Source organism: Trichomycterus rosablanca, chromosome 16, assembly GCF_030014385.1.
Source record: "Trichomycterus rosablanca isolate fTriRos1 chromosome 16, fTriRos1.hap1, whole genome shotgun sequence".
Lineage (NCBI taxonomy): Eukaryota > Metazoa > Chordata > Actinopteri > Siluriformes > Trichomycteridae > Trichomycterus > Trichomycterus rosablanca.
The window spans coordinates 29,887,287-29,902,709 of record NC_086003.1 but is presented as its reverse complement, the minus strand read 5'-3'; the positions used below and the strand labels follow the sequence as shown (position 1 = coordinate 29,902,709).

Genomic DNA, 15,423 nt, shown 5'->3' with positions numbered 1-15,423 from the left:
AACATCGAGAGACGACCTCCAAAAGTGAGGGGGTAGGACAAACAACAATCCATCTTTACCACAGTCCAAAGCTTTCATCAACCTTACCTGGTGTTCGCCAGTCCAACCCTAACACCAACCCAACCATCCAGTCTTAACCAGTCCAATCCTAACACCAAACCAACCACCCAGTCTTAACCAGTCCAACCCTAACACCAACCCAACCACCCAGTCTTAACCAGTCCAACCCTAACACCAACCCAACCATCCAGTCTTAACCAGTCCAACCCTAACACCAACCCAACCACCCAGTCTTAACCAGTCCAATTCTAACACCAACCCAACCACCCAGTCTTAACCAGTCCAACCCTAACACCAACCCAACCACCCAGTCTTAACCAGTCCAACCCTAACACCAACCCAACCACCCAGTCTTAACCAGTCCAACCCTAACACCAACCCAACCACCCAGTCTTAACCAGTCCAACCCTAACACCAACCCAACCACCAAGTCTTAACCAGTCCAACCCTAACACCAACCCAACCACCCCATCTTAACCACAGTATGGACATCAACCTCAATAATACACCAAGAGGAAGTAAACATCCAGAGACAACCTCCAAAAGGGAGTGGGTAGGACAAACAACAATCCATCTTTACCAGTCCAACCTTAAAACCAATCCACTCATCTGGTGTTCCCCAGTCCAACCCTAACACCAACCCAACCACCCAGTCTTCACCAGTCCAACCCTTACACTAACCCAACCACCCAGTCTTACATGAGTGAAAACCTACTGATCTCTCTCCACACAGACGCATTTACATCATCCTACGCTCCCGAGAAGAGGGCGTGTCTAAACTCTTAGCTCCCTTAAAATGCTCCTGCTGAGGCGCCTTAATTCTGAGTGATGATCTGACTGAATAACGAGGGAGCGTCCGACGCCTCCTCAGCGCTGAAGATGCTTTAATAATCAGATCAGATAAAGACGCTTCCTGTCTGATCCGTATCAGCTGCAGACTGAGCGCATGTAGCACAGCTATGTAGCGCGATGCGCTAACGATCAGACTTACCGATCACATGACCATGGTCTGCTCTGTTCTGTCTTCTGTTACAAGACATGGAGTCGTACTTAGGGTTGCCACGTATGTCTGACAATATGGAAACAATTTTGTGTGGTCAGGATTGGTAGAATCAGAACGTCCTGCAAAGCTCTGGGATGAATCAGAACATCCACTGATTATTAATCAGAACCCAGCCGTACAAGTGCTGTCACCTTTTGTCCTGCTGAACGGGCACAAATTCCCACAGACACACTTCAAAATCACACAGCGGTCGCTCTATTTTAATATGTTTGGTTTTTGATATGGGGCGTCCGACGAGCTCGTGGTCAGGCGTCCGAATACTTTTGACCACATAGCGTATGTGCATTTAGCAGATGCTTTTATCCAACGAGAAGTTAAGGGCCTTTCTCAAGGGCCCAACAGTGACAACTTGGCCATACTATAGCGCTTAAACCAACAACCTTCTGACTGCTCATCCAGTGCCAGAACCCTTAGGCTAGAATAAAGAGTCACTTAAACACAACGACCAGAAGGATCACCGAGCCGTCACCTCAAGCCCATTTAACAGCTCTGGGATGAATCGGAACATCGACTGATCGATCAGCACTCAGCCGTTCAAGTGCTGTCACATTTTGTCCTACTGAATGGGCACAAATTCCCACAGACACACTTCAAAATCACACAGCGGTCGCTCTATTTTAATATGTTTGGTTTTTGATATGGGGCGTCTGTCGAGCTTACGGTCAGGCGTCCGAATACTTCTGACCACATAGCGTATGTGCATTTAGCCCTATTAAGGGCCTTTCTCAGGGGCCCAACAGTGACAACTTAGCCATACTATAACGCTTGAACCAACAACCTTCTGATTGCTCATCCACTGCTGTAACCCTCAGGCTAGAATAAAGAATCACTCAAACACAACAACCACCGAGCCGTGACCTCAACCATATTTAACAGCTCTGGGATGAATCGGAACATCGACTGATTATTAATCAGTGCCCAGCTGTACAAGTGCTGCCATGTTTTCAGTGCACGGGCACAAATTCCCACAGACACATTTTAACATCACATAATGGTCGCTCTATTTTAATATGTTTGGTTTTTTATATGGGGCGTCCGACGAGCTCACGGTCAGGCGTCTGAATACTTCTGACCACATAGCGTATGTGCATTTAGCCCTATTAAGGGCCTTTCTCAGGGGCCCAACAGTGACAACTTAGCCATACTATAACGCTTGAACCAACAACCTTCTGATTACTCATTTAGTGCTGTAAGCCTGAGGCTAGAATAAAGAGTCACTCGAGCACAACGACCACCAAATCCATTCAACAGCTCTGGGATGAATTGGAACATCATTTGATCTATGCCCAGTCATCTTTCGACTGTACAGGCACAAATTCCCACAGACATACAACAGTCAAAGACTTGTGAGAAGCTTTCTGAGAAGAGCGGATGTTTTTCAAAGTAAAGATCACAAAGGTTGCTCTATTTTTTAGAAATTGGACGTCCGAATACTTTTGGCTATATAATGTATATATTTCGGTTGTCAGCACCACAAACCCAAACTGTGTCCCTCTGTTAGTGCTTGTGCATGCAGACCTGCTCCGTTAGGGTTCAATATTGGTAATTGCAAAGCATTGATTTTGTGCTGGAATTACCGGCTTGATTTGGATGTTTTGGGTCTTTAAATATTAATCTGAGGCCACGGCTTCACCTCCGGGCATCAGGGAGCTACGTTGCGCATACAAATCTCCCAGCATGCTCTCTCTCGTCTCTACCTGTGGCGGCGCCGCCGTCTGTAGAGCGCCCGGCCGGGCTGGTAGCACGGAAGCATCCGCAACCCACAACGGAGAAAGTGGCTGCACCCCAGTGCACAAAACAAACCGTGAGCTTGTAGGACGTCCGGTCGGCTTGAGAAGCAGCCGCTCTTCTGAGAAGCTTCTCACGAGACTTTGGAGTACGTCTGTGGGAATTTGTGCCAGTTCAGTCAAACGATGACAGCACTTGTATTTATAAGGCTGGGTACTAACTGATCAGTCAGTGTTCCGGTTCATCGCAGAGCTGTCGAGTGGGGCTGAGCTCAGGGCTTTGTTGTCTTTTCTTTCATTTTGACCTTGACAGAAGGCCACTGTTCCACGTGTATTAAGACTTTGGAGCACACCTGTGGGAATGTGTGCTCATTCATTCAAACGATGACAGCACTTGTATTTACAGTGTATCACAAATGTGAGTACACCCCTCACATTTCTGCAGATATTTAAGTATATCTTTTCATGGGACAACACTGACAAAATGACACTTTGACACAATGAAAAGTAGTCTGTGTGCAGCTTATATAACAGTGTAAATTTATTCTTCCCTCAAAATAACTCAATATACAGCCATTAATGTCTAAACCACCGGCAACAAAAGTGAGTACACCCCTAAGAGACTACACCCCTAAATGTCCAAATTGAGCACTGCTTGTCATTTTCCCTCCAAAATGTCATGTGATTTGTTAGTGTTACTAGGTCTCAGGTGTGCATAGGGAGCAGGTGTGTTCAATTTAGTAGTACAGCTCTCACACTCTCTCATACTGGTCACTGAAAGTTCCAACATGGCACCTCATGGCAAAGAACTCTCTGAGGATCTTAAAAGACGAATTGTTGCGCTACATGAAGATGGCCAAGGCTACAAGAAGATTGCCAACACCCTGAAACTGAGCTACAGCACAGTGGCCAAGATCATCCAGCGTTTTAAAAGAGCAGGGTCCACTCAGAACAGACCTCGCGTTGGTCGTCCAAAGAAGCTGAGTGCACGTGCTCAGCGTCACATCCAACTGCTGTCTTTGAAAGATAGGCGCAGGAGTGCTGTCAGCATCGCTGCAGAGATTGAAAAGGTGGGGGGTCAGCCTGTCAGTGCTCAGACCATACGCCGCACACTACATCAAATTGGTCTGCATGGCTGTCACCCCAGAAGGAAGCCTCTTCTGAAGTCTCTACACAAGAAAGCCCGCAAACAGTTTGCTGAAGACATGTCAACAAAGGACATGGATTACTAGAACCATGTCCTATGGTCTGATGAGACCAAGATTAATTTGTTTGGTTCAGATGGTCTCAAGCATGTGTGGTGGCAATCAGGTGAGGAGTACAAAGATAAGTGTGTCATGCCTACAGTCAAGCATGGTGGTGGGAATGCCATGGTCTGGGGCTGCATGAGTGCAGCAGGTGTTGGGGAGTTACATTTCATTGAGGGACACATGAACTCCAATATGTACTGTGAAATACTGAAGCAGAGCATGATCCCCTCCCTCCGGAAACTGGGTCGCAGGGCAGTGTTCCAGCATGATAATGACCCCAAACACACCTCTAAGACGACCACTGCTTTATTGAAGAGGCTGAGGGTAAAGGTGATGGACTGGCCAAGCATGTCTCCAGACCTAAACCCAATAGAACATCTTTGGGGCATCCTCAAGCGGAAGGTGGAGGAGCGCAAAGTCTCGAATATCCGCCAGCTCCGTGATGTCGTCATGGAGGAGTGGAAAAGCATTCCAGTGGCAACCTGTGAAGCTCTGGTAAACTCCATGCCCAGGAGAGTTAAGGCAGTTCTGGAAAATAATGGTGGCCACACAAAATATTGACACTTCAGGAACTTTCACTAAGGGGTGTACTCACTTTTGTTGCCGGTGGTTTAGACATTAATGGCTGTATATTGAGTTATTTTGAGGGAAGAATAAATTTACACTGTTATATAAGCTGCACACAGACTACTTTTCATTGTGTCAAAGTGTCATTTTGTCAGTGTTGTCCCATGAAAAGATATACTTAAATATCTGCAGAAATGTGAGGGGTGTACTCACTTTTGTGATACACTGTATATGGCTGGGCACTAAATGATCAGTCGATGTTCCGGTTCATCCCAGAGCTGTCGAGTGGGGCTGAGCTTAGGGCTTTGTGTTGTTTTTCTTTGATTTTGACCTTGGCGGAAGACCACTGTTCCACGTGCATTAAGACTTTGGAGTACGTTGGTGGGAATTTGTGCTCATTTAGTTAAAAGATGCCGGTTAGAAGACGGCTGGGCACTGATCAATCAGTCAGTGTTCCGGTTCATCCCAGAGCTGTTTGAGCTCAGGGCTTCAAGTTGTCGTTTCTTTCATTTAGACCTTGGCTAAAGACCACTGTTCCACGTGTATTAAGACTCTGGAGCACGTCTGTTGGAATTTGTGCTCGTTCAGTCAAAAGATGACAGCATTTGTATTTATAAGGCTGGGTACTGACTGATCAGTCGATGTTCCGGTTCATCCCAGAGCTGTTTGAGGTCAGGGCTTCAAGCCGTCTTTCTTTTTTTTTTACTTTTGACCTTGGCGGAAGACCACTGTTCCACATGTATTAAGACTTTGGAGCACGTCTGTAGGAATTTGTGCCCGTTCACTCAAACGATGACAGTATTTGTATTTATATGTCTGAGCACTGATTAATCAGTTGGTGTTCCGGTTCATCCCAGAGCTGTTGAGTGGGGCTGAGTTGTCTTTTCTTTCATTTTGACCTTGGTGGAAGACCACTGTTCCACATGTATCTGTGCAGTTAAGCTACACTATATGGCCAAAAGTATTTGGACACCTGAGCGTGAGCTTGGTATTAAAACAGACTGACCCTCTGTGTGATCTGTTCAGCTGTGTGTCAAGTGTGTCTGTGGGAATCTGTGCTCGTTCACTCAAAAGATGACAGCATTTGTATTCATATGGCTGAGTACTGATTGATCAGTATACAAATACTTTCGTCCTTATACCGCACTCACGCCTATAAAGCCAGCTGTGCAATACTGGATGATGCGAGGGAGGGAAGCGTGCGTGACTAAACCGCCCTTTATTGCTGTTTCAGAGCTTCAGTGAGGAACCTGAAGCGAGCAGCACCACGTCGACAGATTTACAATTCCGCCGGGACTCGTAGACTCGGAGATTCAGAGACCGAGAGAACAAGATAAGACAGGAGAGAGAAGGGAAGCGGGCATGACTCGGCAGAATTCAGACCGTAATAACGTCCACGCGATGATCTGTGCACAGCAACACGAGCGTTACCGTTCTGATACTCGTCTTATCAGGATAAAAGGACGAGGAAACGGAAACGAGGCGAGGAAACCGTGCGCCGGCCTGAACGTGGACAGACTGGAGCTATTTTCAGCCCTCGAGGCTTTTAAGGTGCATCAGATTGGGGAGGGGGGGTTGGGTCGGAGCGGCGCGGCGTGGGGGGGTCGGAACGTCCTCATCGACCCTGAGAGAGACAACAAACCCAGACGGGCGGAGACAGGAGGGCTTTCACTCGCTCAGATAAACGACTCCCTCCTAAATGCTTGATTTGATTCACTCAGATTACTTTTATGTTTCTAATATAAGAAGAAAGAATCGTTTATGGACTAGTAATCAGAAGATCCCTGACAGAGATGTTTACAAGTCACAAAATACGAGTCTGAGTCAAGTCACGAGTCAATATAATAAACACAAAACATATATTGGAAATGTAGCGTAGAAATAAGCAAATAATCTGTAAATTCAGATAAAAAACAACAACAGATTAGCGAGCTGCCAGGTTGCTGCTGTTGGGCCCATGAGCGAGGCCCTTAACCCCCAATGGCTCAGACTGTATACTGTCACAGTACTATAAATCACTTTGGATAAGGGCGTTGGCTAAATGCTGACGTAAATGTAAATAAAACAGACCTGTATTCGATTGAGAGTGTCACGGTGGCTCTTCACAGCAAGAAGGTCCTGGGTTCGATTCCCTTGTGGAGCAATCTGGTTCCTTTCTGTTTGGAGTTTTGTATGTTCTCTCTGTGTCCGTGTGGGTTTCCTCCTACAGTAGAAAGATGTGCAAGTGAGGTGAATTGGAGATACTAGAAATTGCTCTAAGTGTGTTTGTGTGTGTGTGTGTGTCAGTGAACTGTACCCACCGCAACCCTGACCAGAATAAATCCGCAGTAAAACACACAATGAATAAATAAATGTATTAATTTGCCAAAACTACATTGACATTGGATGGTTCAAAGCACATTAGCACACCAGTGCTGACTCAAGCTCTTCTATCGACCAGCCGGGCTCCTACACAGACGATAATCAGCTCGTCTGAGGGTGGGCGGGTCGTAGGGGTTCCTCAAAACTGCTGCAGTTAGGCCCTCTGCTGGCTGATCGATGGTGCTGCACAGAGACGTGACTGTGACTCTCCGTGCGCGATACGGATCTCCGTACGAACACGCCCGGTGCAGGAGAAAAGAAGCGGTCGCTACTGCACACGTGTCATAGTGGGCGTGTGTTAGTCACGAGCCTCCTTGGTCAGGAGTGGAGATCCGCAGCAGTAGAGGGGAATTGGATATGATTAAATTGGGAGGAAAATACAAAAAACCGTGTTGATTCATGAGCTGTAACACGCTCCAACAAACGTCCTGTATTAGTTTTGGGAATCAAGGAAGCTTCATAATGTAAGACAGAGTAACAAGGCAGGGCGGGGCAGGGCGTGGCAGGGGATGGGCAGGGTGGGGCGGGGTTGGGGCCTCTCACCGAGGCAGCAGGTGTAGGTGAACCCATTTGCAGGATGTTTAACCAAACTAGATCGATACTATGAGCATAAAAATGAAACAAAAAAAGGCTAACGGGGGAATAAAAGTGGTGCACAAAATAATGGAAAGATCAGCAGCCACGACGGAGAAAGCGGATAGGAGAGGGACAGCGCAGAAATGAAAGCTGGTAGGCGGGCAGAGCGCCCACTAGTCACCAAGGACCCTCAGTTGTATATGTGTTATAAATCTAAAGCCTGGTGGCGGTAGCACTCGTTCTTCTTTCCTTGACGTCTCTATGCCTCAGCTGCTCCGTGTTCGGTGATCCATCACGAGGACCCAGACGTTCCTAACGTGTCAGAACTCTCCTGATACACAACTCCTGCTCTGATTGGTCGGATCAACCATGTGACCACACGGACCACTCGCTGTGAGATCTACCTCACAAGGTCGCTGGACGCTCACGACGTACCGGAGCTTCTGCTTTTCAGGAAAGAACCGTGAGATCTGTTTGATCTTTTGATGGAAACCGTGTACCTTTGATGTGTCTCTTTGATGTCTCTTTTTTAATAAACCTAAAACATGGAACCCTCTGACGCGGTGAGGTTCTGCGTCCGCCGCGCGCGGTTACGGTTCCTCCGGGAGTCGCGGCGCGAGCGTGGAAACTGCTGATGCATTGCAGATAAACTGCAGATCCTGGGTTACCCCTCCCCTCCACCCTCACTTCCACCCAGACGCTCCGAATGACATCAGCGCTGACTCCACCCGTACCACATCAACCAAACTGCTCAGGGGTGTAGGAGTCCCCCCACTGCCCAGGTCCACATCCCTCACACCCCTCACACCCCCATAATTCATCCGTGTCAGTCACACAGTCACTCACAAGTGTAATAAATCACTCATATAAAGGACATCACATACTTCTGACTTTGCAGCAACAGTTTAGGTAAGGTCCTTCCTGCACAGAGTCTTGACCTCAGCCCCACTCTACAGCTCTGGGATGAACCAGAACATCAACTGATCAATCAGCGCCCAGCCATACAAATGCTGTCATATTTCAACAGAACGAGCACAAATTCCTACACACAGATACACCTCAAAGTCCTGTGAGAATTCATCTGTCCGTCTATCCATCCATCCGTTCGTCCATCCACTCTTCCATTAGTCCACCCATTCATTTATTCATCCCTCCATCCATCCATCCATCCATCCATCCATACATCCATCCATCCATCCCTTCATCCATACCTCTATTCATCCATCCATATGTCCATCCATCCATCCATACGTCCATCCCTTCATCCATCCCTCCATCCATCCATCCATACGTCCATCCCTTCATCCATCCCTCCATCCATCCATCCATACTTCCATCCCTTCATCCATCCCTTCATCCATACCTCTATTCATCCATCCATATGTCCATCCATCCATCCATACGTCCATCCCTTCATCCATCCCTTCATCCATCCCTCCATCCATCCATCTATCTATCTTTTCATCCATCCATCCATCCATCCATACGTCCATCCATCCATCCACACGTCCATCCCTTCATCCATCCCTACATCCATCCATCCATCCATCCATCTATCCATCTTTTCATCCACTCATCCATCCATCCATCCATCCATCCTTACGTCCATCTCTTCATCCATACCTCCATATGTCTATCCATCCATCCATCTATCTTTTCATCCACTCATCCATCTGTCTATTCATCCATCCATCCGTCCATCCGTCCATCCATCCACCCATCCATCCATTCATTCAACCATCCATACGTTCATCCCTTCATCCATCCCTCCATCCATCCATCCATCCATCCATCCATCCATCTTTTCATCCACTCATCCATCCATCCATCCATATGTCCATCTCTTCATCCATACCTCCATCCATCCTTACGTCCATCTCTTCATCCATACCTCCATACGTCTATCCATCCATCCATCTATCTTTTCATCCACTCATCCATCTGTCCATTCATCCATTCATCCATTTGTCCATCTGTCTATTCATCCATCCGTCCGTCCATCCATCCACCCATCCACCCATCCATTGATTCATTCAACCATCCATATGTCCATCCCTTCATCCATCCCTCCATCCACTCATCCATCCATCCATCCATCCATCCATACGTCCATCCATCCATCCATACGTCCATCCATCCATCCATACGTCCATCTCTTCATCCATACCTCCATACGTCTATCCATCCAGCAGGAAGGTTTGCAAACGACCTTGTTATCATGTGTCCATAAACATTTGGCACTAAACCAAACACATCTGACCCACAGTCAGGTTAATTGGAGATACTAGAAATGACCTGAAGTGTGTGTGTCCTGTGATGGACTGGCAACCTTCCGTCTAATGAATTGGACCCACCGGGACCCTGACCAGGATAAAACAGTGGTAAAACAGACTGAATGAATGAATGGATTACATTTGCACGGTGGTAGCAGATGTGAGACGATCTGAAGGTTGCAGGTTTCGGCGCAGTGAATTAAGCCGCGCCCGGCTCCTTCTGCTGAGTCACTGCATCACTGCGTGCTATTTTAACACGACGACAGAGAACACCGAATCTCCACGGGGGGTGAAGCTCTCGCCCCGGGACGTGAATCATCATCTCCTCGGCTTCAGATCAGCACACAGCGGGTCCGAGATACGGCCATGAGATCTCGTACATCTCACAGTTTAGGGAAGGACCTTTTCTGTTCCAGACGTGAAGAAAAGCTTCCTGCACCGAGACCTGAGCTCAGCCCCACCCAACAGCTCTGGGATGAACCGGAACACCGACTGAGACTTTCTTGACCGACATCAGCAACCAGCTATTCGAAATTAATAGGCACTAATCCCCACAGACATACTCCAAAGTCTCGTGAGGAGCCTTCTCAAAAGTGGCACACACAGAGGTCACTGTATTTTATTATTAAGCTCATGGTCAGGTGTCCGAATACTTTTGGCCGTATAGCGTACAAAGCTAATATTCCTGAGGAAGAAGCTCCTCTGTGAGTTTAACATGTTCTCCGTTTGTCCATGTGCACTGTGTCTGGCTTCTCTAAACTGAACCTAGTGGGTGACCAAGCGAGTGTAGCTCTGCTTTGCGTCCAGGGTTTTCACTCGACACTGGACCCACTGTGATCCTGACCATCCTGATTTTGGTCACGGAGGAATTCTTTCAATGGGGAGCACTGCTGCCTCACAGCAAGAAGGTTCTGGGTTCGAATCCCAGGTGGAGCAGTGCGGATGATTTCTGTGTGGAGTTTTGCATGTTCTCCCAGTGTATATGTGTGTTTACTACTAGAAAATACTAGAAATTACCCCAAGTGTGATGTATGTGTGTGTATGTGATGTGTGTGTGTGTGTGTGTGTGTGTGTGTGTGTGTGTGTTTGTGTGTGTGTGTGTGTGTGTGTGTTTGTGTGTGTGTGTGTGTGTGTGTGTTTGTGTGATGTGTGTGTGTGTGCCCTGTGATGGACTGGCAACAAATCCCCACAGACATACTCCAAATTGTCATGAGAAGCCTTCTCAAAAGAGCACAAGATTGTTTTTGTTTCAGGTGTCCAAATACTTTTGGCTATGTAGTGTATATCAATGTCAAGTAATGCTTCATGCCTTGCCGAATACATTCGCGGTGCATGTGCTAGCACTTCAGGGGGTTTCACGAGGGGGCACAAATGGGCACAAATTCCCACAGACATACTTCAAAGTCTTGTGAGAAGCTTCTCAGGAACGGCTGTTGTTCAAGATGAAAATATCAATTAGAGATTACTTAATTGAAGATACGAGAAATTACCCCAAGTGTGTGTGTGTGTGTGTGTTTGGTGTGTGTGCCCTGTGACCCGTCCGAGGTGTTCTCTACCTTCCACCTGATGGATCGCACCCACCAGGACCCTGACCAGGATAAGGCAGTGGTAAAACAGACGATTAATGATTAAGTTGTAACAGAGATGAAAACATTTGCTAAATGCTTTTATTTATTTATCCAGGCTTGTGACCCGCACTATGAGCGCACTGATGTGCCCCCACAACGTCTAGGTTCATGGAACTCTGATCCCAGCCTGGGATTCGAACCCCCGCAGCTCAGTGCATCTTCGTGTTACACCACCCAGCTCACAAAGTCTGGAGTTTACTAAAACGTTCTGACCTGTTTATAAACAAACCTTCATCTCCGAGCACGATCTACAGCGTCCGAGCTCAAACGTACTGAGTTTCAAACCACAGACTTCCCAGTCTGCACCACCCACACCACCCACAGCACCTACCCCACCCACATCACCCACACCACCCACAGTGCTCATACAAAAGTACCTTGAGTGGGGTGCACGCCAGGCTGATTCACACATTTGAAGGAGTTGCCCTTCACCTCCGGCTGGGGAGGGGAGTGTGGACCACGAGGAGACATGCAGCGTCATCGCACAAACACACACACACACACACACACACACACACACTCACACACTCACACACTTACACACACACACACACACACACTCACACACTCACACACTTACACACACACACACACACACACACACACACACTCACACTCACACCATGCCTGTAAGCAGAGCAAACAAACACGTCCTTTTATTATTCCAACACTCAAAGATTATGGACCAGATCTTTATTTAAGCGAGCAGGCCTCGGAGATGGAACCCCACTCATGCTGGTTTTGGGGCGGGGCTGAGCGAGGGGCGGGGTGGACGCTTGCATTATCTGCAGCAGGTGCGGTCAGTGAGTTTGCGCTGACGTCACACTGCAGTGTTAGGAATGAAAAATCAATATTCCTCTCGGACGCACCGATGACTTTGGCCGTAAATAAAACGTCTGAGGACTGGGAGAGTCTGGACCAGATGAAACACGCGGGGGGTAAAGAGGCGTGGTCAGGACCTCAGGGGCCCCGGGGCTTAGAGATCTACGGGGCCCTTGGACGAATATTTACTTTTATAAACTTCAGGGCTGTTTTGAAGCATCCAGACTGATAAACCATGATGTTAAATTATTCATTTCATTTATAACAATCATAATGGATCCACTGGTGATACTGGGACTAATAGAACTGCCCCACTGAACTGTGTGTAGTTACACCACTGCACAGCTCCCACAAATGCATTGGCCAAAAGTAATTGGACACCTTTAAAACAAAAAAAACAAAACAAATGGTATTAAAATAGACAGTCGCTCTTCTAAAAAGCTTTTCTCCAGATTTTCTCCAGATTTTAAAGTATGTCTGTGGGAATTTGTGCCACGTATAGTCAAAAGATTACTGCATTTGTTTGGCTGGGCACTGACATTGGTCAAGAAAGTCTCAGTCGATGTTTCAGTTCATTCCAAAGCTGTTCAGAGGAGCTCAAGTATTTAGGGTCTCACTAAGGTATTTCTGTGCATGGGGTCAAATCCCCAATAATAACACAAATACAGGAGACAGAACATGTTAAAGTGACGATGATTTATAGTGTATTTATTTATTCATTCATTCATGCATTTAAGTTTAAACAAGCATTTTATTCTTCCTTTTTATTCCATTATTTGTGCGACTTTGAGCTACTGTTGTATAAAATCTGCATTAAAATTTTTTTTATTATTATTAATCTTATTATTATTATTATTATTAATTATATTATTATTATTACTATTTTTATATCATTATTATTATTAATATTATTGTTTTTATTATTATTATCATTATTATTATAATTGCTATTATTTTTATTATTGTTGTTGTTGTTGTTATTGTTATTATTATTATTATTACCATTATTATTATTGTTATTATTATTATTACCATTATTATTGTTATTATTATTGTTATTATTATTATTATTATTATTACCATTATTATTATTGTTATTATTATTATTATTGTTTTTATTATTTTTATTATTGTTATTGTTTTTATTATTATTGATATTATTATTTTATTATTATTGATATTATTATTTTTATTTTTATTATAATTTATATTATTATTATCATTATTATTATTATTGATTTTATTATTATTATTAATATTATTTGGGATAGAAAGTTGAGTGGTGCAGCAGTAAAACACACTTAACTCACCAGTGCTGAGATCTGGAGCTCTCAAATTCAAATCTCAGCGCTGCTATCAGCCGGCAGGATCCCCACACAGACACACGGTTGGCTGAACTGGGTTCCTCAGATCACGGGTGGCAGTGTGTACCTTTCAGCAACCCTGTAGGTGAAAAGAAGCAATTAGCTCTGGGTTCCTTCTAAATCTTGATCCTCTGAAGAGTTCTCCTGCCATTAAAGATTTTGGATCTAGATGTAGATGGGGGGGGGGGGGGGGGTATTTAAAGCAAGGTTCATTAACGTAAACAGTATGTTTTATGTTCAGTTCTAATATATCAAGTATAAAGAGACAAAGTGCTCACAAGCTCTTCTGGTTGCGACCCAAACAACACACATCACTTCATGAAATATCGGTTTCCCAAAGATTCATTTTTTCTCTTTAATTTTACTTTTTATTTTCCTCAATCACTTGTTTAGTCCCTGGTCAGAGTCACGACTGGTTTGGTTTTACTAGGACTGGGTTCTAATTCATCCATTTATTCATAAATCTGACCTTTAATCATCCGTCTCTACATTCTCCTGTCCTGAAGATCCTCCTCTGTCCTGAACCCAAACCACCTTCATGTTCTCCCTCACCAGCTCCAGGCGGCTCCATCCTCAGCATTCTCCCCATAGAGCTTTCATCACTCTTCTGCACATGCTCACACCATCTCAATCTCTCCTCCCTGACCTGCACCGTCCATCTAATAAACTCGGCCCTGATCTCGTCCATCCTGGTCACTCCCAACCACCTTCAGCTCCCTCTCCCAACTTTTAATCAGTGAGGCCACCTCCAAACTGTACAACACAGCATTCATTCATTCATTCATTCATTTATTAATGCATCTGCATTTTCATGATTTATATTACTGAATAATATTTTCAATGTATTTTCATGATTTATATTTCCAATTTATATTTTTGGTTTATATTTCTAATTAATTTTTATGATTTATATTCTTGATTTATTTTTCTGAGTTCTATTTTTATTCATATTTATGATTTTTTTTTCTGATTCTGGTGAGTTTAGTTTTATTATAATAACGTCATAAAAACTTAACACTTTTATTACACCACTGCTTCTTTGGGCTGCAGAGACTCAGTTGTTGGGGTTTAAAATGTTCACAGTCTTATCTGTTACACATAAAAATATTCACTAGACAAATAATAAATTGTTTGAGGTTGTTGTTAACGTGAAAGGCATATATAATATATATTTATTAATATAACACGTTTCTTATACCCAAGGTCACTTTACTGCAACATTGACTGGCTGAACGTTTTTGTGCAGCCTTTTAAGCTCATTGTGGAGCAAAGCTTGCTCGACAGTGGACAGTGTGAGGTGTTCCGACAGCCTCTGATTCACTTCAGACCTGTTTCTGTGGTTTTGTGTAGCCAACATCTGACCATAATGAATAAATTATTTCAGGTGAGGGTTTTCTTCTCAACCTCAAACAGCAATTATATGGACACTGAGAAGTTACCAGCTGCACTCAGTCATGCCCAGTGATGAGGAATTAGGAGATGAATGATGCACGTTGCTGTATGTACATCTGTGATATTTATTAGGTAAAATCGGCGTGTTCTGGTCAAGAATATAAAGAACAGCTGCAGAAGTCAGTAAAGCCTGGAGTGTGTTTTTCAAGGTTCATGCAGCCTGCTGATCCAGTGCGCGGTGCGTGCGAATCCGCTGAGTCAGGTTCGATCACAGAGAGGTGCTGCAGTGCACGGGGATGTGCAGGACCGCCACTGAGTGCCACTGTGTGAACCCTCCCTC

General features: G+C 45.1%; 1 protein-coding gene across 1 annotated transcript in view; it reads right to left on the bottom strand.

Annotated features, from left to right (window-relative positions):
* Positions 1-15,423, bottom strand: part of rpl17 (ribosomal protein L17) — a 172,607-nt gene that overhangs the window by 18,205 nt on the left and 138,979 nt on the right. The gene's annotated exons all lie outside the window — the stretch shown is intronic.